We start from the raw sequence: 26,396 nt of genomic DNA on the forward strand, positions 1-26,396 counted from the left end.
GTCTGATAGTGGGAGAAAGGTGCGATTTCATCCCAAGAAAGGTGATGGCCTGAGGTGTGTGTGTGTGAAGGGGGTGCGGGGTTCTCAAAGAGACCAGGATGGGTCAGAGGTGAGGTTAGACCAGTAACTATGAGGGAGCATACATCTTAAAAGACTGTAAAGGAAGGGCTTTAATGAGTTATTGGCTCTTTCCCTCATTCCTGGAAGTGATTTAACTTTTTACCTAACCTAGTGGGGTCTAGTGCTGGTTGACTGCAACAGAACAGGGTTTGTGAATATTCACTCAAGCTCTCTTCATGCCCCTTGTCATTTGCGAATGTTCAGGCAAACAGTCACTCAATTATACATCTGAGCATCAATCACGCTGCAAACAGCAAATAACCAAAGTGAACAGTGTGCAAACAAATAGACAAATTCATTCACATAATAAACTGCTCCTCAAACAATTACGCAAAGCATACAGATTCAGTAAAAATATCAATGTTTGTTTGTAAGCAACTCATGAACAGAAAAAAAGGGCTAAATTCAAAAGAGAGTATCACATGTAATGAACAACGTGACCAGCCCTATTACAGGTGTATAATTAATTCATCAACTCAGCACGACTGTGTGTGTCCTCTGATTTATATTGGCTGTAGGCCTGACTCAAAATCACTTTTGGTTTTGCTTTAAGTGAGAAGGGCAGTTGGAAATCTGCAAGAATGATGCACTTTCACAGGGGTCTCATAATTGGAGAGAATCTCATCTGAGGATGTTATGTTTATACTCTTAGAAAACTCCTATTTGTCTGACAACATGAAGATAAGTTTCTTTGAAGCTAGATGCCATTTATAGATCAACCGCCATTCTCTTCCGAATGGAAATGAACTGAGCGAGCAAAGGCTCAGAGTTGCATAACTATCTGGCTTTCACACTGTGGGCAGGATTGAAAGGTTACACGTAGACACAGAATACTGTAACTGCACAGTTGGAATAACTTGGCCGTGCTGTCCTCTGTCATATTGAAATGCTAATGAAAAAGCAGAAAACTTAGCGAAGGGATTATGTCCAGTGCATACGACAAATAGATAGGGGCTTCATTCTGATTACAGTCCAATGTAAATCAGGAGTCAATTGAAGTAAATGGACCTTCACCGGTGTAAAACCAATGTGAGATCAAAATCAGGCCGTAGGTCTGCATTTAGATGGGTTAAATTAGGATTCAGTTTTCCATTGGTGGGGGCAATGCTGGAAGCAGCAGTGCAGACAGGACTCAGACAGGTACTGATGTTTCATTAGAATTGTAGCATTTTACACCCTCTTTGCCCAGGTTTAAATGACTACACAGGTGCAGGGCAGCAGAGAATCAGGTTTTCTCTTTAGAGAGGTACTCCCACCTGACGTAATGAGCCACCTGCCTTCACGAGTCAGCAGAATTTATTTAAAATTTTCCCAGCAAGATCAACACTTGCTGACAAGGTAGAGTGGTTCAGGTAAACACTGCCAGCGTGTTACACCATTTTGATAGTGGAATGTAAACATGGGCAAACATATTACAGATTGTCTGTTTCTCATGTGCTAAAGATACTTGTTCTTCAGCTTCATCTCCTGATACACCCTAGGCATGTATATGCTGTATCCTTTGCCTACGTTTGTCTTGCAGTCAAGTAATTCTAGTTTCAGTTAATCTTGTACACGGTATTTGACAGATCAGACCAATTAGCCCAGTATCCTCCTACTGGAAATGGTCAATATCTGATGCCTCACAGAAAAGTGAACACAACCCTATAATCATGCATAAGCCAAAATGTCTGAGTTATGTCATAGACTATTCATGTGTGCTGCTGCAACTGTAAGCTGTCAAAACAATGTCAGATGATCAGCCCTGACAATGCCAATTGCTGTATACTTAGCAACACAACACACAAACAATTGTGAAAGTGACCCAAAAATGCAATGGAAAAGGAAAAGTAGTATGTAGCAAAATGCATTATGCAGCTCAAACACTAAACGTGGAAAGTCAAGACTCTAGTTTCCCCTTGAGTTGTGTACACATGCATCTCTCCCACTGCTATCAGCGATGGTTGCTAAAATGGCTCAAAAGAACCATTTAATTTAACCCTCAGTGGATCTAGTGCCTCCATCCATCAATCTCAAAGCATTTTTCACACACTAAGCTACACAACACCCTTGGAGGCAAATACATATTGTTGCCTTTGTACAGATGGGTAAACTGAAGTCCTAAGAGATTAAGGCTGAGATTTTCAAAGGTACCTAATGGACTTAGGTACCCAACTTCCACTTAACTCAAGGGGCACTGGGCACCTAACTCCTTTAAGAACCTCTTGAAATCTCAGCCTAAGTGATTTGGCAAGGTCACACTGTGGGTTGAGCTATGTATAGAAACCAAGAATCCTGACAGCTGGTCTCCTGCTCTCTCTATCACTCAACAACATTTCCCAACTCCCTGCATTAAAACATTGAAATTTTCGTATGCACTAAAATAAGAAGCCTTTTTAACAATTCAGCATTTACACACCAGGTCAAATCCAGACCTAGCATATGTGGATTCTGGTTTCAGTGAATTCAGTGGAGCTGCACTTGCTTACGTGGAGTCTAAATGTGGCTATTAATGTCATTAGCTGGTGAACAGTATAATTTTAGAATGTGCAGAAATGGTTCCTTTTAAAAACTCATGTGAATCTGTATTGTGCAACTGACTGCATGCCTACCAATCACTGCATGTTCACTATGAAATGGAAAGTCAGCTGTCTTTAGAAAACAATTAATCAGATAGATGTAACTAGTTCAGAACAAAAACCAAAGCCACTTATGCTTGTGTGCTCTGAAGTTTCTGGTGCATTCATCTTTTGTTTTTGTTTCAAATGAGAAGTAAAAGCACATTTGTGTGTGTGTGTGTGTGTGTGTGTGAGTGTGTGTGTGAGAGAGAGAGAGAGAGAGATAAAGATCACTTGGTTCTGCTTGTTTCCTTCAAGGCTGGGGGTGAGCTCAGCAGCAGCAAGTTGCAACTGGAAAATAAGACAGCTGTCTCTGAAGCACAGCTCAGAAGGTTTAGTGCTGCAATTCCTACGTATTTTAATGAGAATTAATTCAGCTAAAACCCATGTCCTACTGTGAAAAATTGAAGGGGTAATTGTTCAAGGCCAGTCCATAGCCGTCTTACTCCAACTGACTAGTATGTACTCAGGTGACTACCGTTCCACGGGAGTACTCATCTGAGTAAGTACTATTCAACATGATGGGAGTTACACGGTGGATCCTAATGGTATAGAGAGCAGTTCACAGACAGTTTCCTAATTCCTAAACACATTAGGGACAGGTTAATCCCACAAGATGAATTAATTCCAGGTGTAACTTTATTGACCTCAATGGAGATTCAGCCCTATGTCCTGTACATGCAAGTGGAAGGCTTACAGCTTGCCTTCAAAGGAGTCCATTTCATGTGGTTGCCAATGCAACAATACCCAGAGAAACTATTTCCACCTCACAGGAGACACCAGGCCTTCCACTCACTTCGCTTACACTGGTTTTACACCAATTTAATTCCACTACCTTCCATGGAGACACAACCAATGGATGGCATTGTCAATGAGAGAAGAATCAAGCCCCATTGTGTTGCCTTGCTAACCTGAGCAAAGACCATTCTACTCAAGTCTAATTTAGCCATCCCAAATATTTTGTACTACAGTAATTGGAACTACCATTTTGTCTCTCTCTGAGGGAAAATGTAGAACAGCGAAAGAGCACCCTTTCCAAATATTTTTCATCATGTTAGGGGTCACTTAGAATACTCTAGGAAAGCTTAAAATTGACATTCATTTTCTAATAATTTTTTCTCCCCTTCCTTGCAAATTTCCAGTCACATGGATGCTGTTTCGCAAGGATGCTTAGCAGTGCAGCTGGGTTACTGGCATTGATTATTGTTGTTCTTTTTTAGAAAGAAAGAGTACGGATGCATTTGTTTTCAGGAAGAAAAAGAGTTGCATAGACTTTGCAAACATAGGTCAAGTTTGGGGCCTCCCAACAATGATAACCATAGGCATGTCTACACTGCAAAGAAAAATCCACAGGGCCAAACCTCAGAGTCTGAGTCAATTGACCCAGGCTCAGACTAGATGCAGTCGGTTTTTCTTTGCAGTATAGACATACCCTATATTACAAAGTTGGAATCTCACCTATAGCTTCTTTAAGGTTACACTCTGATACTGAATAGCCAATATCATCAGCTGAAGTTGTGCCATTTTGACATAGTAAGCTCTGTTTTATCTTCAGTTACATCCATGCAAAGCCACTGAGCCAAACTCATCCCTGATGTAACTCCACTGACTTCACAGAATTAAACAAGGATGAAGGACACACTGAGCCCATAACTCCCTGGGTCATGCCAGTTTCTGCCCCATCCTCATTGGGGGTGAGTGACTTCAGTAGTCCCCATGGGATGAAATGTGTCTTTCTGAGGAGCCAGGAGGAATCAGGTGTAACCAGTAGGTAGAAAATCATATTTTAATAGAAACATAGAAAATCAGGGTTGGAAGGGACCTCAGAAGGTCATCTAGTCCAACCCCCTGCTCAAAGCAGGACCAATCCCCAATTTTTGCCCCAAATCCCTAAATGGCCCCCTCAAGGATTGAACTCACAACCCTGGGTTTAGCAGGCCAATGCTCACACCACTGAGCTATCCCTCCCCCCATTTTGTTGGAAGACTGAAGTAAAACAGGGAGGGGGCCAGCTTGAGCCAAAGCCCTGGTGTCTGGGAGCCGAAAGGTTGGGCTGGGGAGAAATGTTGTGTGTCTAAAACTGAAGCAAATATAGGAAACATGCAGCCATTAGCCCGTTTCTAAATGATGTGTGGTTTGCTCTCCAAAATACCCTCCTGGCCTCCCCTTTGCTATATCTGCCCCTTGCCCATCAGTTTTACTGCTGCTCCCCAGACCATGGCTGGGCATTCAGACATCCCAGCCCGAGGACACGGAAAGAATCCTGCTTGCCAGGACAGTGACAATTCTGATGAAAGCCTGGCTGGCACAGCACGGGCATACAGTATGTTCCTCAGGGTGCAAAGCCTCCAAGGGGCCCAGTAGCAGTAATTGAGTACACATGTGGGAGGCAAATTCAATCTGTTCCCAACGCCACATTGTAAGCAGAGAGCAGCATGTCAACAGTCTCCTTTATTCACCTCATGGGCACTGTCAATGGCAGAGTCCTGCTGTCAGCACACCCTACCAGTCACCAGTGGCTCTGCAGCATCTCTTCTGGGACACTTCAACACACCAGGGCGGCCAGGGTGAAGCTACAAAACCCCGTTCTCAGGGCCGGTGTATTGACACACCACAAATCAAAGCACAAATCCCACCTCCCAGGGGCACCAAGTTCAGTCTCCCCAAGTCTCTCCATCTGGGCAAAGGTGGTTCTTCTCCCCAGAGGTCGTATTAGGTTATTCAACACTGAACATAAACTCCAGCCTCCTCAGCTATTTGCCCAGCCCTCTCCTCTTTAGACTTTAAACTCACCGAACATAAACTCCAGTCTCCTTGGCTACTTCCAAGCCCTGTTCACTTCAGGGCAGCAGGAGCTTCCCAGGGCCCTTCTCTTGGGCTTCTCCCACACAATTCCAGGCCGCTCCAAAGAGTCGTTTTTCCGGAGCTCAGTCTCTGTCCTCTTGGCCCTTCACTGACCCTGACTGCATCGGGCAGCGCTCTCCAGCAGCACCTTTGTCCTTCCACTCCGCTTGTAAGTCCCCAATTCCCCTTATTTCTCTTTCTGCTTCCCTCCTCACAGCTAGGGTTAATTACTACAATCAGACTGCTTTCCAGGAGGCACTCAAGCTTTTATGAAAGTCCGGTGCCCTTCTTTTAAACTTAATTAAGTGGCCCAAACTAGGGGTGTGCTGATCCAGCATAGAAGCACTGGCCCTAACTCACCCTTAAGGGCCAGTCACCCTGCGACCAGCATAATGGGAACAACACAGCGAGACAGGAGGCCCAGCAGCTAAAGATCAGCAGGCAGCCATGGACACAAGAACATTCCAAACGTGTGAGCATGTGTCAGAATCGCTTTTTGTTTTTTCTTAAACGTTTGATAACACTAATAAGGGCAAAGTGATAGTGAAAGTTTGGGAGATTACAAGGCACACCAGCATTTACCTTGTAGCACAGCAACAGATACAAATAAGATGTCAGTCTGTGGGTGCAGAGACAGAACCTGCATGTTAAAGCAACACCGTCTGGGCCCCTGGATACACACACCAGGGGCCCTTCCTCTGCTGCCAGGTAATCAAACAGAAAGGGGAGGGTGTAAAATACAGAATAATCCAGGGATCAGTGGAGCTATGCTGATTTACAACAGCGGAGAATCTCGACGCAAAGGCTCTATGTCGGAGAAATATTCCATTTGAAATCCAGGGATTTCATTTCATGGAGTTTTTTTAAAAGCCCTCTGTTCCCTTGGAAAAATGAGCTTTGTGGTTCACACACAATGCTTGAGTACACAAAGGAGCTAGTTATCCCCTTTGTTACCCTAAACAGCAGTAATGAGATGAAACTGAGCAGAAGTCAATTTTAAGGAAATATTTCCTCATGATGAGAGCTGTTAGGCTGCACAATAGTCTCCCAAATGAAGGTCCATTGCCTGGGACATTTACAGATGGACAAAACTCTGAAAACTCTCTAAAGAAATACAGCCAGAGCCCAGCATTGTGAATGGTGAGGAGTTGCACCACCCCAAAGAGAACTCCAGGGGGCATCAGGACAAACTCCTCTGCTGTAGCTACATTGCTTTTAATGCGGGAACTACAGACACACAGGGTCAGGGAAATGCATTATGGTTGGGGAACATATCCAGAAAAACAGCTTGAAGCTGCAATCAGACCCCACAACTGCAGTGTAGACAGACCCTAACACATGCAGTTTTACTAGAGGATGCACTAAATAGCAGGATCCTTCCCTGGTTTCTCCCTCCACACTCTAAATACAGCTTTTAGGCCCTACAGACCTGACTCCGACCTCATTGACACAATCAGACATTAGAATCCAGATGGTGCCTCCCCCGGCATCATGTGGGTTTGGGAGAACCCTGCAGAAAGAAGCCAGCAAGAGACTCTAGCCACTAGGAGCAGAAAGCAACCAAGGCAGGGACCTTGGGCCTTCGTAAAACTTCCTGTGGCTCTGACTTGGCTTTCTCTGCCCTGTGCTGATTGACTGTTTGCTCTGATCCTCTTGCACCCCTTCCCTCGCAGTCTCTTCATCTCAACTTCACTCCACACCTCTCCCTCTTACCGTCCTCTCACTTGCCCTTCCCCACTCACTCTTCCTTTTCTTTCCAGTCAGCTGAACCCCTCCTACCGAAACACATCCCCTTCCAAAAGAATAATTTTGGCACTAATATGCCATTTGCTGCCATCACACCGTTCACTCTGCATAGAGCCCTACCAAATTCATGGCTGTGAAAAATGCATCACAGACAGTCAAATCTGGTCTGCCCCGTGAAATCTGGTCTTTTGTGGACTTTTACCCTATAGTATATACAAAAGTACACAGTGTTTCTCAAACTGGGGGTCTCAACCCAAAAGGGGTCGCAGTATTGCCACCCTTACTCCTGCGCTGCCTTCAGACCTGGGCGGTCAGAGAGCAGCAGCTGCTGGCCAGGTGCGCAGCTTTGAAGGCAGCGCTGCCGCCAGCAGCAGCACAGAAGTAAGGGTGGCATGATATGCAGGGGAGTTGTCACTACTTGGGGGAGGGGTTGTCACAGCCTGAAATATTTTCAAAGGGAGTCCCAGCAAAAAAAGTTTGAGAATCCCCAATTTAGCAGATTCCATTGTCCAGGGTGACCTTTAAATGTAACAGTACAGTACTTGTATATATACTGTATGAACACATCCGCAAAATTTGCTATTTATGCCATGACCAACCCACGAAAAATGTGTGATTTCTCTGCGATTTAAGTAGACCCCTAACTCTGCAGGCGTTATCCTTCCCCTTCCCTCACCCTGGATCTGTCTTGACTATTTAGACTGTAAGCAGGGTCTCTCTACCACTCTGTGTTTGTGCAGTGCCTGACACAATGGGGCCCCACCCTTGGCTGACCCATAGGCACTGAAGCAGGACCAAGCCATCCCTGAAAAGGTCTTTGCCTAACCCATACATACTGAATGCAATTAACACAATTAAAAATAGTGTAACTGCAGTGATTTCAGTGAGTTACCCAGTGCTCCCATGCACACCAATAATTTCCCAAAATTCTATTATGCTACTAATGCTTGGAAATATTCAGATTCTCTACATTCTCCTAAACCCACATCTTGACCTTGGTAAATGCTGAATCAAACTGTGGTTTTTACCAAACTAAAAATGACTGAAGCAAAACAAATTTTTGAATTGCAAAGAGAAAAGAAAAAGAAAAATGGCTTTTCCTCCCCCTCCCCTTCAATATTTATCATATGCTTAGCAAACACCTGTCATGCAAACAGCCCAGGGAGAAACAGAAGGTGCAGGGAACTCACTCGACAGCAACTCAGACACAACAGGAAACAAAACTACTGGTAAGAACATCAGAATGATTCTCTGCAATAAACCACACAGAACAAACCTCATGCACCTTCAATGGCAGGACACAAAGACAAATTCTGCTTCTAGCTACACCAGTGTGAAGCTTCAGTATCCTCACTAATGCCAATGATTCGGTCTCAGTGTACACTATAACCAGAGTGAGAAGCCCAGCCAATGGTGCCAAATCCATGCCAGCTAACCTGAGCTTCTGGGCTTTTTGTATAAATGCACATTTAGAACCCTTTTAATTGCAATAAACCAATCGCTAGGCTTCTGAGTTTGCCACTTGTAACTGCCCTAAAAAAAACCACAAGTAATTCATGGTGATACTGCAGAAGAGGAGAAAGGGAAATCACAGAAAAGTAAATAACGAAAACACTAGGCAATTTCCACTGGAGGATTTGAATTCACTTTACAATAATTAATTAATTCTCACTAACCCCAGGCAGGGAAGTATTCTCCTCTCCTTTTCACAGTTGGGTGAACGGAGGCAGAGAGAGGGTAACAGACATGCACAAGGTCATACAGAGTGGGGAACAGAACCTCAGTCTCCTGCTTCTCAGTATTTAAATCACAAGACAAATCTCTGCTGGCTCAAGAGCTCCCTGTAGCTCAGTTAATTTTGTTATGAAGCTACCTCAGATGACACAAATGAAGTGTTTGTTTTATGATAAACACACAGGAATCAGAAATATTGTGGAATTTAAAAAAAAAATTAAGTTATCTGATTTCAGACTGTGCCAAACCTGTGTAAGTCTGAAATAGCTCCCCAGACCAAAAATTTACATCATCTGTGACTGAGAGCAGAATTTGGCAGCTCAGGGTAATCATATTATCCGTATGTTGTTTTATTATAAGGTCAAATACAGTAATGACTTATTTCAGAATTAGAACCAGAGTTTTGGAAGCCTGAGGAACTGAAAGTATTGACTTTGGCAAGGGCTGCCCCCTCTTACACCAGTGAGAGATTTGGTCCCATTAGATCTATTACTCAAACTATCAACTGCTAAAGAAAAATGTACATTAATTACATCCTAAAACCTAAATAAAATAAAGTCCCTAAGCACCTCTTGGGGGATCATTTTCCCATCTATGTTACTGGGTAATAAACATGAAGTTCCGTTGTCGTTCAAAGTTTAATTTATCTGGGTTGTTGGCACAATGACAATACACAGTGCTGCCTCTTGGGAAGGCCTCACTGGAGAGTAGAGCAGAAATCTCAACCCTCCACCAGGCATGCTACAGAGACGATGCGTTACGAGAAGGATGCCAGATGTCTCACTTTTTCAGCATCCCCACTGGCTGATCAACAGAGCAATGCGGGTGTCACTTCTAGGAACTGGGAACCATCATGAAACCTAATGTAAAGGGAGATGCCTGAGTGACAGGGAAGAGAAGCGGCTTCCATTCCAGAGGCAATTTCTCCTCACATCACCAAGTGCAAATCAGACTCCTGCAATGCTGAAAAATTAACCATGAAAGACAGAGTGCGCTATTCCAGAGCTATAAATCATGACAGCATCATCTACACAAAAATGACTCCATTGGACAAAGTGTCCAAAAAGACATTTGGACCAATCATTTCACATTATGCTCTGAGAATATTTTTTCCTGTCACATAATATAAATTGCATAAGTCCAGTCACAGGTGGGACTCTCTATAGTGCCTTATTTATGGACACATTGATAGATGTTTTCTTCACCGAAGTCACATTTGAGAGATCTAATCTCAACAATTTTGCTCTCTGAAAATTTGGCCAAACATGTGAAAAGGTGGTGCGCAAAACTCTGCATGTGTACATGCAAAGTCAGACTTTTGCATCTAGTCCCTTACTTAGTGTGTGGGGTGCATAAAAGCCCATTAGAAACTCAAAATATGGACTTTTGTGCATGCAAATAAGGCATGGGGGTGTGCAGAATAAGGAGTGCAAAGTCCTCTGGTGTTATTTGGCTCAGTAACTGTCATCCCTGTGTTTTCTGAGTACTGCAATTTTAAATCTCACAGGACACTTATGTGCAGCAACTAGCAGCCATTTTGTTTTCAGTTCAGTGGACACTGTTACTAAGGATTCCCACACACTATGAACCAGGGGTGGCCAACCTGTGGCTCTGGAGCCAAATGCGGCTCTTCAGAGGTTAATATGCGGCTCCTTGCATAGCCGTCAACTCCAGGGCTGGAGCTACAGGCGCCAACTTTCCAGTGTGCTACAGGGTGCTCACTGCTCAACCCCTGGCTCTGCCCCAGGCCCCGGCCCCATTCCACTCCTTCCCCCAAGGCCCCAGCCCCTTCCTCTGAGTCTTCTGTGCCCTTGCTTTCCTCGCCCCCCAGCCTCCTGCATACCACAAAACAGCTGATCATGGCGGGTGGGAAGCGCAGGGATGGAGGGTTAGGTGCTGATCGGCGGTGCTGCTGGCAGGTGGGAGACACTGGGGGCGGGAGGGGGAGCTGACGGGAGGCTGCTGACGTGTTACTCTGGCTCTTTGGCAATGCACATTTGTAAATTCTGGCTCCTTCTCAGGCACAGGTTGGCCACCCCTGCCATGAACGCTTCCATGGAGACTTTACTTTGGTCTTTCTTGGGTTTACTCTTGATATACAGTAAAGCTCATTCTTACTGAAAGTAACTGTTTGCTCTTCGTGTATGCAGAAACATAACATGGCTCTTAAAGTTTTGGTTGTCAATATTGCTCCACACATCCACAGTGCACATTGCAATCATAGCCTATGAAGTATACCCCTCTACTTTATGCAACTGGCCCTTTGGGCTGTGCGATTGTTTTTTCCCAGGGTGTGGATAGAGCTAAATAATACAACAGAGATAATATTGAGAAATCTAGTCTTCTTGACAAAGAGGCCCTTCCCAAACATGAAAACCACATACTGATGATTGATTCAATGGCCACATTTTCAAACTGTTAAATTACTCAGACCGCCCTGCAAGCCAAAACAGAGCCTCTAAATGAGCACGTACAGCTGTCTACAGAGAAAAGGGTTAACAATCTTATCTTAGGCCACCAGAAGAAATTCCAAGTAAAACCCACAGCACACAGGTTTCCTGCTTTCTAACCCAATGCCCTATTTATACACCTCTTTCTTCACAATGCCAGTGACAGCTTTTTCCTCGTTACAGGCATGTTTCCTGCTTTTTGAGTTACTTTTCATTTGTAGCTCATTTCCACAAACTCAAAAATATATTTTCAATAGATCATGTTAAATGTATTGATAAGCTCTTTTGCAACTTTATTTTATGCTATTGGGAGTGTGGGAGCAATTTAACCGGCAATAGAAAAATCATATATTTCAAGCCCTTTTAACAGAATGCGGCAAAGTTTATCTCTGAATGATAAGGTAATGCCTTGTTACTACTGTGACAAATAAAGCACGTTTCCAAAATACAAAGTTCCTAATATAACAACAACAAACTTGTCTGTTCACAGTGACCTTCAAAGTCTTGAACCTTAATCAAACGATACAGCAACTAACATTTTGTAATCAAGTCTGGGCAGCGATCAAGTATGACACCAAAACAGCCCTGATTTCCAATTCTCCTTGTTAATTTTTCATTCCTTTAATCTGATTAGCCTGCACTTTGAAGAGACTAACAATGCACTTTTCTGTCTGTAACTTGCACACAAACCAGTAAAGGAGTCTGGTTCTGCCATTGCTCCATGAGCACACCTCAGATTTTATTTCCTCATAGTAAAATGTATAGAGGCAGGAAAAAACCTGATGAGCTAGATGAGACCTATCTCCCAGCCAGTGCGGTAATGGTCCCTGCAGAATATCAAATGAGAGCGCTGTGTTAAAAAATAGCAGGCGTAGGGGACTGATTTATAAGGAAAGACTAAGGGTATGTCTACACTGCAATTAGACACCCACAGCTCTCTCATGTCCGCTGACTCAGGCTAAGGGGGTGCTTAACTGCAGCGTAGACGTTCACAGACAGATCTCTGGGATCCTCCCACCTCACAGGATCCTAGAGTCCAGGCTACAGCCTGAGCCTGAAGATGTACACCTCAGTTAAACAGCCCCTGAGCCCAAGCCCCGCGAGACTGAGTCAGCCACACGTTTTTAACTGCAGTGTAGACATACACTAAAGGACTCATTCTGTGCTGATTTACATTTTGTGCTACTCCACTGACTTCAGTGAGGTTGCAAATGATTCAAGGCAAACAGAATTTGGCTGTTAAAGAGCTATGGGTACATATAGCAGGTCAAAATGACAGTGAAGGGGAGAGAGGAGGATGACGAGAAAGATACAGAGATTCTCACTGTGTTTATTTTAGAATTGACAAGGTGCTCAGATACCATAGTGATGAGTGCAGTATAAATGGGGCAGGAGAGAGAGAGAGAGATACTAACTACTTATTACAAACATTTGACTGGTGTAAATGCCATGGATAGAGAGGAATTATTTATGTACCAGGGCCCAGCTGGAAGTAATGGGATGAAATTAAGTACAGGAAAATGTAAACTAAATAGCAGGAAAAACACCTGGATAGTAAACCATCAGAACATGTAATAGCCTCTCAGGGGAAGTGACAGAAACCCTATTGATTGGGAGACATTTAAAACTAATAAGTACTAGAAAATGTCTTGTAAGGCCTGCATTGGCCCCAGAGAGAGGGACTGCAAGATCTAACAGGGCATTTTCATCTCCTACTCCTACAACTCCACATTATACCCTACCCATCTGAAATTACTCAAAGGCAGCTGAACATTGGCAACAAAACCTACCCGCACCTCAAGGGCCTTGAACAGTGTCCATGCAAAGCGCAGGACTGGCAGCACCTCCTATAGAGAAAGGCAGGAAGCCCACGAAGAGGGGCTCGAACTGCTGCAGTGAGAAAGTAGCACGTTCATTCCCTTCTTCAAAAGCTGACCAAGGTTATCAACAAACACACATTTGTTAAAGCTTGATATGTCACTGTTACTGCAGTCTGATGAGTGGTCGAGAGGAATCGGGACCTGTGAGGAAGCCCAGCCACTGGATCCCCAGGCGTTTTAAGCCTTTGGCTCCTGAACAGAGTCCAGCCACTGCCCCAGTCTTGAGGTTCCTAGACACAGTCTCGGGGTGCAAACTCTGTGTCTAGCATTCCTTTCTGAGAGCTGGAACCCACCGTCCACACGCCTAAGCACCCTTCAGAGTCCCCCACAGCTTAAACACAACCTCTCCCAGACCTCCACCCAAAAAGTGAGAGACTTCTTGGTTACCGTTTAACCCTCTGAGGAGTCTTGTGGCAGCTGTGAAGCAAATAATGATCCTTCTTTGAATGCTGTTAGACTCCTTCACTTCCATATTATCCCGTGGCACCAAGTTCCTGGGTTAATCATACATGGGGAAAAAAAGAGTATTTAAGCAGCCATGCTGGCTGTTAATTTCTATGATGTGCTCAGAACCATCCTGCCACTTCCCATAATGATTTAAAACTTTTTCCCTGCTGCTTTCTTTTTTCTACCTCTGGCATTGAAAAGCCTCTAATTAAAAAGCAATGCACTTCAAAAAATAAAAAAAAAAATAAAAAACCATTGCAAAGAAAAAAATAAAATTCAGTCACAGCTCTTTACTCTGAAAATATTAAAGTCTTGGGAGCACAAGAAATGGTGCTTTCTAAAGGATGCTAAGCATTCAAAAGATTAGAGTGCAGTGTGCAATTAAATGTGTTCATAAACCTTTTTCAGAACACCTAAAATCTTACTTCCGTATGAGCTTAAGGTCCTCCCACTGGGAGCTTACTAAGTGGTTTACTTTAAACCTGCATTTCAAATATTCCATACCTTTCACTTTTATAATACTTCAACATATGTTAACAATAGCGGAGTTAATAGTAACGGACTAATTTTAAACCTATGATTACTAGGGCTGATTTATATAGTAGCTTCACTTCACAATACTGTGAATCATGCGTGTGGGAATTGCCAAGTTCAATTTTAGCTCTGTCATACTGAGGCATTCATTTTTATGCCTCAGCTGTTGCCTCCTCCATGCTAGAGGGGTAAGTGGATAATGCAGTCATTTTCACTGTTAAATATCATAATATTATGATACCCTATGTCAGATCCTTACAAGCCTTGTGAGCTGTACATCATCTATTAACTAAATACTTTGTAAAGATAAATGATTGTAAAGGATTTTATTATTCTAACTTGCTCAGCCTCTACCCTGCATGCTGAAACATTTAATTTAACCGTTTAATTCGTCGCCAAAACTGATGTGCTCCAACAGCAGCATCTGCCACTCAGATACATTCATCATGATATTGTGACAAAGGTGGCAAAAGGATCAAATCAATAGTTTCATTAGAACAAATATCTGAGGTGAGATTTCCTGCAGCAGAGTTAAACATAAGCAAATCCACAACGCATAGGCAATTCACTGGACCAGATCCTCCAGTGACTTCAATGGAGCTGCACTAGTTGAAGATACAGCCCGAGGAGTTTAAGGCACTTGAGTACAGAGAATTGTTACTGTATTGTCTCACACATTATCAAAAAAATGCAACAATGCCTTTCAAGTACAATAGGTTCAAATATCTCTTCGTGCACAGGCCAGGTAACCCTCAGATAGCCAGGCACCTGCCTGCAAAGCAACAGCCCGAGCACATGTTCTGACAAAGAGAACTCCACCTCTGACATGCAGGTTTTACCTGGGAGATACAGACAATTTGCATGGGAAAGGCAGCACGACTGGAGGTCTGGACAGAGCTGCTTTGCAGGAGTCCTGAAACTCTGGCAGATACATATAGGCTTTAGCATGATCCTTGCTGTGGCTTTTGTCCATCCTCCATCACAGCTCTATTTACGTTACAGAATGTGCCTTATCCACATTCTAGATATCAGCATTAACTATGAGCATAAAAACAGACTAGTCTAGCCCTTTACTTCTGTCCCTACCAGGGATAAACCCACCCTGCATGCCACGCCCTCCTTGACGGCTTGAAAGCCAGGCCAACAAGAAATTTGAGAAGTCTGGGCATTTTTGCATGACCTTTTACTACTTTGCTGCTTACTCAGTACAGGAATTACTGACTCTGGATTCCAGTTGTTTTAATTCCACAGTATGTGGTTTCAAAGACATGCCACAAGAACATTGGATGGCTTGGGGAAGTGGGCCTGGAATACAGAGTAACTGTCCTCTGCATCACCAGTTCAGCTCCAGACAATGTCACACTTATTACTGGTTGTTTGATGGCCTAAGTGAAATGGATGGCAAGCCTGGCCCACTTCCAAGTGGAGCGGTCCCACTCAACAAACTGCCATCCCAGCTGGCACCTTCCTTGGCAGTCTCACCAGACAGTCCATCAGCCCTGAGTTGTCTACACTGGACTCTACTTCTGGATAACTCCCGACTGTGCCATCACCAGTACAGCCCTACTACTAGAGTGGAAGCACTAATGCAGACCAGCCCCCAACAGCGCTCCCACCCTGACCCCGGGCCCCCTTCCCCTCACAGGGCTCCCACCCTGACCCCGGGCCCCCTTCCCCTCACAGGGCTCCCACCGTGACCCCGGGCCCCCTTCTCCTCACAGGGCTCCCACCGTGACCCCGGGCCCCCTTCTCCTCACAGGGCTCCCACCGTGACCTCGGGCCCCCTTCTCCTCACAGGGCTCCCACCGTGACCTCGGGCCCCCTTCTCCTCACAGGGCTCCCACCGTGACCCCAGGTCCCCTCCCGGCCAGAAGGCTCCCACTGTGACTCCGGGCCCCCTGCCCCATACAGGGCTCCCACTGTGACCCCTCCCCCCCACAGGGCTCCCACCTTGACCCCGGGCCCCCTGCAGCTCTCCCACCGTGACCCCAGGCCCCCCACATGGCTCCCATTATGACCACGGGACCCCTTCCCCCCACTGGACTCTCACTGTGACCCCATGCAACCTGCCCCCCATAGAGCTCACACCGTGACCACTGGAAGCAGAGATGAATCAGTGCTTGCAAAAGAGGGAAGTGTTACAAAAAAGGTCTAAAGTAGCCAAGGTCAGAGAGACTTGGCCCTGGGACCCTCCCACCTTGCAGGGTTGTGGAGCCCAGGCTGCAGCCCAAGCCCGGAAGTCTACATAGCAATGACACAGCCCTGCAGCCCAAGCCCCGCAAGACCGAGTTGGCTGGCATGGGTCAGCTGCAGGTGCTAGTTGCTGCATAGACAGACTCTCAGAGGGCTGGGAGAGTGGTGCAGGATGCAGAAATACCAGTTCTGTGCATGCTGTGGGCTCCGCCACTGAAGGGGAATTCTCAGATGGCCAGATCTGGTGGCTTTCCAGACCCTTTCCACTGACAGAGTGGCATCTCCGAGAGAATCCAACGTTCTGTCTCTTTCCATGACCCTCAGGCATTTTGTGTACCAAAGAAGTGTGCTCCTCCAGTGCCTGGTACAGACTCCAGTTCAGAAAATACAAACTTTGCATCAGATATCCCAGTCACATACTGGCATTTTGTCATCTCCACTGACCGTTGCTGAGACTGGCACAGGCCTTCCACTCAGAACTGAGCCTTCTGAGTATTCTGTTTTCGCCTTCTGCTCTAGTCACATTAGAAAGATAACATTGGGGAGGATCATTAGGAAGACAGTGCATGTAATTAACATGCAGCATTTGCTCCAGGACAGTTAACTTCATCACCTTTTTTCATTGTATTTAGTGGTGACGAAAGGTGTCAGACCAGCCGCACTAGCAAATGAAGTCTTCTCTTAACCCACAGAATGCAAACAGCATGGGCAAAAGCACTGCAAGGTTTCCTCACTGCCTACTCCACCACAGGTCCAGATTTAAATTACACACATAAATGTTTTGTTGTCTTCTAATGATTTCTTTCATGTTGTGCAAACTCTCCATTCAAGAGAAGGAGGAGCTCCTGCACAGCAGCTCTCACTCTAATAGGAGGCTTGGCTTTCCACAGCAATTAAAAACAGTTCATGTCAAACACCAGCATCACTGAGTGCACAGGGAATGCAGGATCATGCTCCATTCTTGGAGAATCCTACAAATCTAGGGGCACTCTTAGCTGTACAGCGCCTTGCACAATGGCACCCAATGGAGCCTCTAGGCACGACTGCATTACAAATAATGAATAAATTGAAATAATATTCCTAGGCCTCAATCCTGTGTATCGGTAGAGCCCTGCACCCATGAAACTCCAGGGAAGTCAACGGAGCTTCACCCACACATATGCTGTTGTAGAACTGGGACTCTAGTGTATGAGACACACACAACTGCATGCAGAGAAATCAATGGGGAACTTGCATACTAAAAATAGATAGCTACAATAATAACAATGCTTAGCACTTATACAGTATTTTTCCTCTTCAGAACACTTCACAGTCATATTTGAATGGCTCCACACAACACCACCATAAGGCAGGGAAGTATCTCCATTTTACAGATGGAAAAAGTGAGGCAGACAGGGTGAGCTGCCACAGTATACAAAGGTAGTCTGTGTCATTGATGGGACTGCAATCCAGGAGCTCCAAATGCCCAGTCCTGTGCTCAGACTACCTCACTAAACCAACCTGACTTTTACATAAAACTATATACTAGTGAGTACACAGAAATCCTTATGAAAAGTAACTACTATCCATGATCAGGAGCTAATTTTCTTATGAAAATATCTTGGTCATTCCTATACATTTTGAGAAAATCAAAGGCTATTAACTAACATCAACACTAAACTTAAAATAAAATCTAGATGCCTCTTTGCAAAAAGATCACTTGAATTTTCTTTTCTTGCTAATGTTTTTAAAACTGTTTTAAATCCTGCCTATTGCTAGGCAAAAACAAATTTTTGGTAAAAGAAAAAAAAGAGGGGTAGGTGAATAAGGTTGGGTGAGTCTCATATCCCAGTGTTATGTCACTAACCTGAAGATTTATACAGGTCTGAAAACTTACTTGCAAAGGAAGTGTAGACAATGGAGCTACAAGATGTTGTTCCCCTAATATTTTTTACATTATATCATGTATTGCTTTAAAACAGCCTCTGCCAAATTTTCAGAAGGGCCTCAGTTCACCCTCTATTTGTGCATCTGGAATTTTGGTGCACTGTCATTTGGACACCATTGGAACTGTATGCAAAAACCCTTTGCACTCAATTTTGTGCATACAAGTGGGGCTTTTATACATGTAAAATTGCTTGCACAACTGAGTGCTCAAAGTTTTCTGAACAATCACTTGCGCATTCAACATAAAGACAGCCCACATTTTGAACGTTTGTATTGTACCGCTTATTTTTATATTGAGATATAGTTAAGGAAAAACCCAAATTGCAGGAGTAAACTGCTCCTCAGCATCATTTCAAAAGAGACTCTCTCTAGATCAGAAATAATTAATACTTCACCAAAGCTATCATAGAGATATACTGAAATATGGAAAGGTTACATCTTAAAAAGCAGCAGTAACTTGGTTTCTTCCTCAGGAACTTGGCTCCTTCCTCTTCCAATGAGTGTTGCTTACACAAATGGTCAACAAACAAGTCATGCAACACTACAGGCTTCCTCCCAACGATGCCCAGTTAATTCCAGTTTTGAATGCAAGTGCTTTAACCAATTTCATCACTAAAGCGAAAGGGGAGGAGGGAAAGACAGAATTACATCAAGGACCGAATTCTCCACCCTGCCCCTGGAGATGTGTCTGTGATGTACATCCCAGTGTCAAACTGTCAGCTCCCAGCATTCAGTCTGATGGGGGTTTATTTGCTTCAGAGAATGAATTCACTATGCACTCAACTAAGGTAACCCCATGAGCTTTAAAACAATATTCCCTGATAGAGAGATTGCCACATCCGTAATTTTTCCTGTTTGGGATTAATATTAAAAAGATAAGTATAATGGTTACTTATATGAAACAAACATCAACAACAAAAATGGATATTGATTATCTGCCCTAGAGCGACTTCAATTTTTCTTCCCTCTTTCATTGAGATATCATATCTATCACAATTTTGCCAAATGCATTCTATATAAGATGCTGTACATTAAAAATATTATGGTAAAAAGTCCTTTGTCTTCACGACACATGGAAAGACTCCTTTTAAAACACATACTTCATTCCAAGCTCTCCTTTCCCTTATTTTCTGGAAAAGCAGAATTCTAATGGCCTTCTAAAAATAGCAGCCTTTCTAAATTATACAACATGATGTACTTGACAGTGTATTTGTAGTTGGCATTGAATTACTGCTAGACTTTCATTTCTCTCACCCATCCCATCATAGTCTAAAATTATCTGGACCCAATTCTGATCACAGTTATACCAGTATAAATCCAGAGTAACTCAATGGAAGCGAATAGTGTTACTCCAATTGTACACTGGTGTAACCGATTGGTAACTGGCCCTTTAAGTCAGTCCTCTGTCATCCTAGAAGTTGAAGCAAACTGAGAGTTAAGTCCTATTTTACAGCTCTTGTAATTTCACATTACATTCAGGATAACTGCACCTGGCTCTAGCTAGCACTAACAGCTCTCTCTTTCACGAGCAATAGAAATCATCAAATTATAGAAAGCAAGAAGCACAGCAGCACTAGCCAACTTTTGCTGGATCCCTTAGCAGCTGCACTATAACCGGCTTTGAAGTGAATCAACACATCAGATACCCACAAGCTGTCTCATGCACCTACACAGTTATTGTGAAATGTATTGAGAGATTTGCTATGAGTTCTCATGTTGAATCCATTTTGTTCCATAGTATTTAATGGTTATAGGACAGCTTTTGCCTAAGTTCATGGTAGCCTTGTCTTTACCTTGGATCTTTTTGTCTTTGGTCCAAAAGATCTATCTTTTCATAATAAACTGGGCAGGAAAGGGTCGCATATGAGTAATTTTTTTAAAGTGTTTAGTTTTACTAACAGGTAGGGAAATATCTGCTGCTTTGAAATCCACCTTCACCACAAAACTCACCATGTACACTACAATAGTGACTGTTTCCTTCTTGAGAAGCTCGAGTAGTTGGGCTGGGCATGGAAGAGATGGCTCTGCAGACACTCTATGGACGCTACTGAAGTCCTCCACCTCTCTTGTGCACCCCAGCCATAACAGAGGATCCATGATATGGTGAATTCCATAGCTCCTCTGTCATCCTCGATGTACACCGATTGCCCGTGTACTCCCTGGACTCAGCATTGTGCAGGGAGTGAGCTCACGCTATTCAGAGGTCCCCTAAAGTGTGATCTGCCCAGTTTCCCCAGGCAGGGAATGTGCCATGGTTGTGGGGGCAGGGCAGGAGCGGGAGGGTAGGTTTGCCCCACAGTACACGGGCAATATCTACTGTAGAACATGTACCACGCATTCCTCCTACTACTATACCCTGTTCCCATTACCTGAGGACTAAGGGCACCTCTCTGCTTGAAAGTGTTCCTCCTTCCCCTTTTTTCTATTTGATTTACACAGCTATATACAGTTGCAAGGCAGGCTACCTCACATACTGCAACTGCATCTCCTAAGTGCTACAGCCCAGAGCTGGAGGGACCAGCCCTGCAGTTAACACTCAGTCTCTGTGGCTCATTCAAGCCTTGACCTCTCTGCGGAGACCAATATCAAGAGACCCAATTAAATGCCTCCCAAACTGGCACAATCTCCCTACATTACACGGGTGCAGCGCACGACAGAGCGTTGGCAGCAGTGTAATGAGTTACACCATTGAGAATCTCTAGTCTATACAAGCATTTAGCAGGTTAATGCATTCCTTGGATGTTTTCCCCCCTAGTAAATCTTTTGTTCCTCAAGAACTTAATTTGATAATAGACAGTACAGAGAAGGAAAAATAAAGATGAGAACTCCACAGAAGAAATTATTTCTGTAACTCAATCCAATGCTGAGCATTATGTTAGAACAAAAAAGGATATGATGAATTCACTTCTGCTGCACTGTATGTGGGACACAGCATTATTTTTATGAGTCACACCAGCAGTTCTCAAAATGAGGTGCTCACACCACTGGTAGTACCTGGCTTCGCTTAGTGTATAGCACGAGAGTAAGAATCCATTATAGCTACAATGGATCAAATTACAAAAGTTAGACATGGCATGCTAGGCCTTAAAGACTGAAGTACAGAGCTATACAGTAACCACCATCTTGCATGTACACAACTCATCTATCAAAGCAGAGGGCCATATCCTCACATAGCGTAAAAGAGCAGCTCTACTCAGAGTCAGTGGAGCTATGCTGATTTTTAACAGCTGAGGAGCTGGCCCATTATTTCTTTTACTTTGTGGCACTGTGGATTGACTGGAGACTGAGATGGGAATTATCAACCCGCTAAAGGCTAATGCACTAGTCTCTCTGCTCCAGAGACAAATTCTGCCTTCACTTACACCCATACAGCTCCACTGATCTTTGTGAAGTTGCACTGGTGTAACAGAGCCTTTCCGATAGGTTCACATCTTGTCTTAAATCAGAAGTGGAGAGGGTTTTATCCTAGTCCCTTACAGAAGTTCAACAGCACCATCAGGCCAGTTCAACAGGATTCACTTCCCACTAACCCAGTGGTATCTCAACTGTGGTGCATGGAGCACAGAAAAGTGGCTGGTTACTCAGCACTGCTGGCTTTCCTGCTTTTTTCCCCTCCAGCAGCCAAATCCAATTAAGAGACATTTAGAAGTGCATTACAAATTCTACTAACACCACTTTTCCGTGTAAGCACTTGTTGTAGTTGCCACAGAGATGTTATTCAAGCACCACTGGGAGGGGAAAAAGCCTATCCAGTCATGCATGGCAGAGGTAGTGCTCAGCAAACAATTTCTCTATTAAAATATGGTGCCTGCCATGAAAATAGCTGAGAGCCTAACCAGTCTAATGGAGAGAGGCCCACATGGAAAGGTCATGATAAGTCACAGTCAGAGCTGTGGTTTTTGTTTCAGTGATATACTGCATGGTCCTTCGTGAGAGTCAGCTAAAGAACTTGTAGCAGTATTGTGGCATGAACTCCCCCAGACCTCAAGCAGGAGACTTGGAGCATCTTGTTCTAAAGCCAAAAATTAGTTTTAATGTGCAATGGCTGTGGTCTAGAAGCAATTTAAATCCCAGCCTACAGTCACTTATGGTGCTCAGTCGTTCATAGCTCAAGCTGAAGCTACCTGAGACAACAGAACTACTTATTCAGATTCCTCTGAATGCCATTACAGATATCTGTTTCCTCCCATTAGTTGCTGAGCCAAATTCACCCACAGTGCAATTCTACTAAAATCAGTGGAGTTAGTGCAGGGGTGAATTTGACCCAGTGTGCTTAGCAGTGTCTGCTGTGAAAGTGTTAGGCTGTGATTCAAGGCTTACATAACACCATCAAATGCTTCTGCAGAAGCAAGTGGTGCTAGCAAGGAGGAACCAAACATCAGAACTGGCAGACACAGCAAGCAGACGCGCCACACCAGCCCCAAGGCAGGAAATAAGTGTATAAGATGCAATGCTCAGATAAAAGGGGGGGGGGAGGAAAACTGGACAAAAAGAGAGAAAAATGGTCAGTATTTAGCAAGTCATCTCCCTGATCAGTCAGTTCTCTGAACTCAGTGGTCTCTATTGACCAAGGCCTGGTCATTGTCAAACTGTGCTCTGAAACATAATGAAGCAGAATTTTCTTCTCACCTAGGGCTCGATGCTGCACTGAGTAAGTTGTGAGAGATGCTAAGCAGTTTCAGCTCCCAGAGAAGTCAATTGAAATGGAGGGTGCTCACCACCTGGTGGGACAGCATCCTGTGAACATACAGGTCCACCAGTAACTTTGTCTAACACTGCACCAAAAGGTTACACCATTTAGTTTCATTGCCATAATTATCAGAGATCCATGAGCCTTAGATAAGCTTATTTAGAAAAAATAACTATAACAGCAGCATCTTGGCATGTTAAATGTATAATTACACAAGCTCACCTTCACTTTATTATTTTTAAGCAAATTTAGTGTGGGTGCGAGGTGACAATAGAACTGGAGACCGTTTATCCACAGAGCAAACGCAACAGAAGCAGCACAAGCTTCCCCACATTGCCTCAACACTGTGCCCCAGCTCTGACCCACAGGGGCCACCATAGGGATGAGAGCAGCTGATTCCTAATGGTCCATTTAATCCTTGTTCTTTCTGCTGAACTTGACCACGGAAAGGCCCATTAATACCACAGTGCATGGAACTTATTTATGGTGCGGATACCTGTTCACACACAATTGCACTGAGATGCACCAGTGCTGTTTCACATAGGCTGCCTGACCAGCGTCCAATGATGATAATATTTGGTCACTGCTAATGTGAGTCCAGTTAGAGCCAGGAACCTAGTGCTGGAAGGCTCTGTAGTGGTTTTTAAATTGCCAGAGCCATCCAGCTTTCACTATAATGTTGACATTTAGTGAGAAGCTCTCAGAATCATCCCTTCCTAAAACAGAACATGCTTTCCAATCTGACACATGCCACTATGACATTTTACCTCGAGTTGAGGATCTGACCATGACCCGAAGAGAAGGATGTTGAAATTCAAGCTGTCCCATGTAACTAAGGCAGCTGGGAGCACTGCTTTGCAGCTAATGGGCACTTGTTTTAAATGTTGTTATACAGGAAGGTTATAACACTAAAGGAACCTAAATGAATAAAGGTTTCAGAGTAGCAGCCATGTTAGTCTGTATTCGCAAAAAGAAAAGGAGGACTTGTGGCACCTTAGAGACTAACCAATTTATTTGAGCATGAGCTTTCGTGAGCTACAGCTCACTTCATCCGATGAAGTGAGCTGTAGCTCACGAAAGCTTATGCTCAAATAAATTGGTTAGTCTCTAAGGTGCCACAAGTCCTCCTTTTCTTTTTAAATGAATCAAAACACTTCAGGTTAACCCAAAAGTAAGATATGGAAGTTTCCCTGAAAAACTGTGATTCGTCCCTCCTGCAATTTCCTGTTGGCAGCATCATCTGACTGCTTACACCCTTCATATACTTCCAGCAAATCAAGATTCACAACTTGCCTCAGGACTTGCATGACCTTACTGGAAGTATAACCTAACATTCCCCAATTCGAACATACTGATTTGTTTTAGTATATGAGTGCAGAAGAAGTGTGTACCCTGGATTTTGGAATCATAAGAACATAAGAGTGGCCATACTGGGTCAGACCAAAGGTCCATCTAGCCCAGTACCCTGTCTTCCAACAGTGGCCAATACCAGGTGCCCCAGAGGGAATGAACAGAACAGGTAATCATCAAGTGATCCATCCCCTGTCGCCCATTCCCAGCTTCTGGCAAACAGAGGCTAAGGACACCATCCCTGTCCATCCTGGCCAATAGCCATTGATGGACCTATCCTCCATGAATTCTTTTTTGAACCCTGTTATACCCTACCATGGATTTCTATAGCGGCAATAGGATATTTTCTGTCTTATTATCTAGCCCTTTCTTAATGATTCCCAACATTCTGTTCGCTTTTGTGACTGCCGCTGCACACTGAGTGGATGATTTCAGAGAACTATCCACAGTGACTCCAAGATCTCTTTCTTGAGCGGGAACAGCTAATTTAGATGCCATCATTGTATATGTATAGTTGGGATTATGTTTTCCAATGTGCATTACTTTGCATTTATCAACACTGAATTTCATCTGCCATTTTGTTGCCCAGTCATCCAGTTTTATGAGCTCCTTTTGTAGCTCTTCACAATCTGCCTGGGACTTACCTATCTTGAGTAGTTTTGTATTATCTGCAAATTTTGCCACCTCACTGTCTACCCCTTTTTCCAGATCATTTATGAATATGTTGAATCGAACTTGGCCCAGTACCGACCCCTGGGGGACACCGCTATTTACCTCTCTCCATTCCGAAAACGGACCATTTATTCCTACCTTTGTTTCCTATCTTTTAACCAGTTACCAATCCATAAGAGGACCTTCCCTCTTATCCCATAACTGCTTACTTTGCTCAAGAGCCTTTGGTGAACGACCTTGTCAAAGGCTTTCTGAAAATCTAAGTACACTATATCCACTGGATCCCCCCGTCCACATGCTTGTTGACCCCCTCAAAGAATTCTAGTAGATTGGTGAGGTATGATTTCCCTTTACAAAAACCATGTTGACTCTTCCCCAACAAATTATGTTCATCTATGTGTCTGACAATTTTGTTCTTTACTATAGTTTCAACCAGTTTGCCCAGTAGTGAAGTCAGGCTTACTGGCCTCTAATTGCCAGGATCACCTCCATAGCCCTTTTTTAAAAATTGGTGTTACGTTAGCTGTTCTCCAGTCATCTGGTACAGATGCTGGTTTAAATGATAGGTTACAGACTACAGTTAGTAATTCTGCAATTTCACATTTGAGTTCCTTCAGAACTCTTGTGTGAATACCATCTGGTTCTGGTGACTTATCACTGTTTATCAATTTGTTCCATAACCTCCTCTAATGACACCTCAATCTGGGACAGTTCTTCACATCTGTCACCTAAAAAGAATGGCTCAGGTTTGAGAAGCTCCCTCACATCCTCAGCCATGAAGACCGATGCAAAGAATTCATTTAGTTTCTCTGCAATGGCCTTATCGTCCTTGAGTGCTACTTTAGCATCTTGATCGTCCAGTAGCCCCACTAGTTGTTTAGCACGCTTCCTGCTTCTGATTTACTTAAAAAAGAAAATTCTGATTACTTTTTGATAGCTGTTCTTCCAATTCTTTTTTGATCATCCTAATTATATTTTTACATTTCATTTGCCAGAGTTTATGTTCCCTTCTATTTTCCTCACTAGGATTTAACTTCCATTTTTTAAAGGAAGCCTTTTTGCCTCTCACTGCTTCTTTTACTTTGTTGTTGAGCCACAGTGCACTTTTTTGGTTCTCTATGTTTTTTAATTTGGGGTATATACAGGGGTGAAAGTAACTTAAAGGACTTACCCGTATTCTGGAGTTCTGAGCAGGGGACATGGCCTCGACCAG

At 43.8% G+C, this 26,396-nt stretch overlaps 1 protein-coding gene across 4 annotated transcripts in view; it reads right to left on the bottom strand.

The window, feature by feature from the left end:
• TOX2 (TOX high mobility group box family member 2) overlaps positions 1 to 26,396 on the bottom strand; it is a 257,019-nt gene that overhangs the window by 217,315 nt on the left and 13,308 nt on the right. The window contains exon 1 of one of the 4 annotated variants that reach the window (XM_075118844.1): positions 13,759 to 13,844. The exons of the other annotated variants lie outside the window; for them this stretch is intronic. The gene's annotated coding sequence lies outside the window, so the exon portion shown is untranslated. Of the gene's footprint in view, positions 1 to 13,758; positions 13,845 to 26,396 lie in introns of those variants that run through there. 4 annotated transcript variants of the gene reach the window in all.

Source organism: Caretta caretta, chromosome 13 (genome assembly GCF_965140235.1).
Source record: "Caretta caretta isolate rCarCar2 chromosome 13, rCarCar1.hap1, whole genome shotgun sequence".
Classification (NCBI taxonomy): domain Eukaryota; kingdom Metazoa; phylum Chordata; order Testudines; family Cheloniidae; genus Caretta; species Caretta caretta.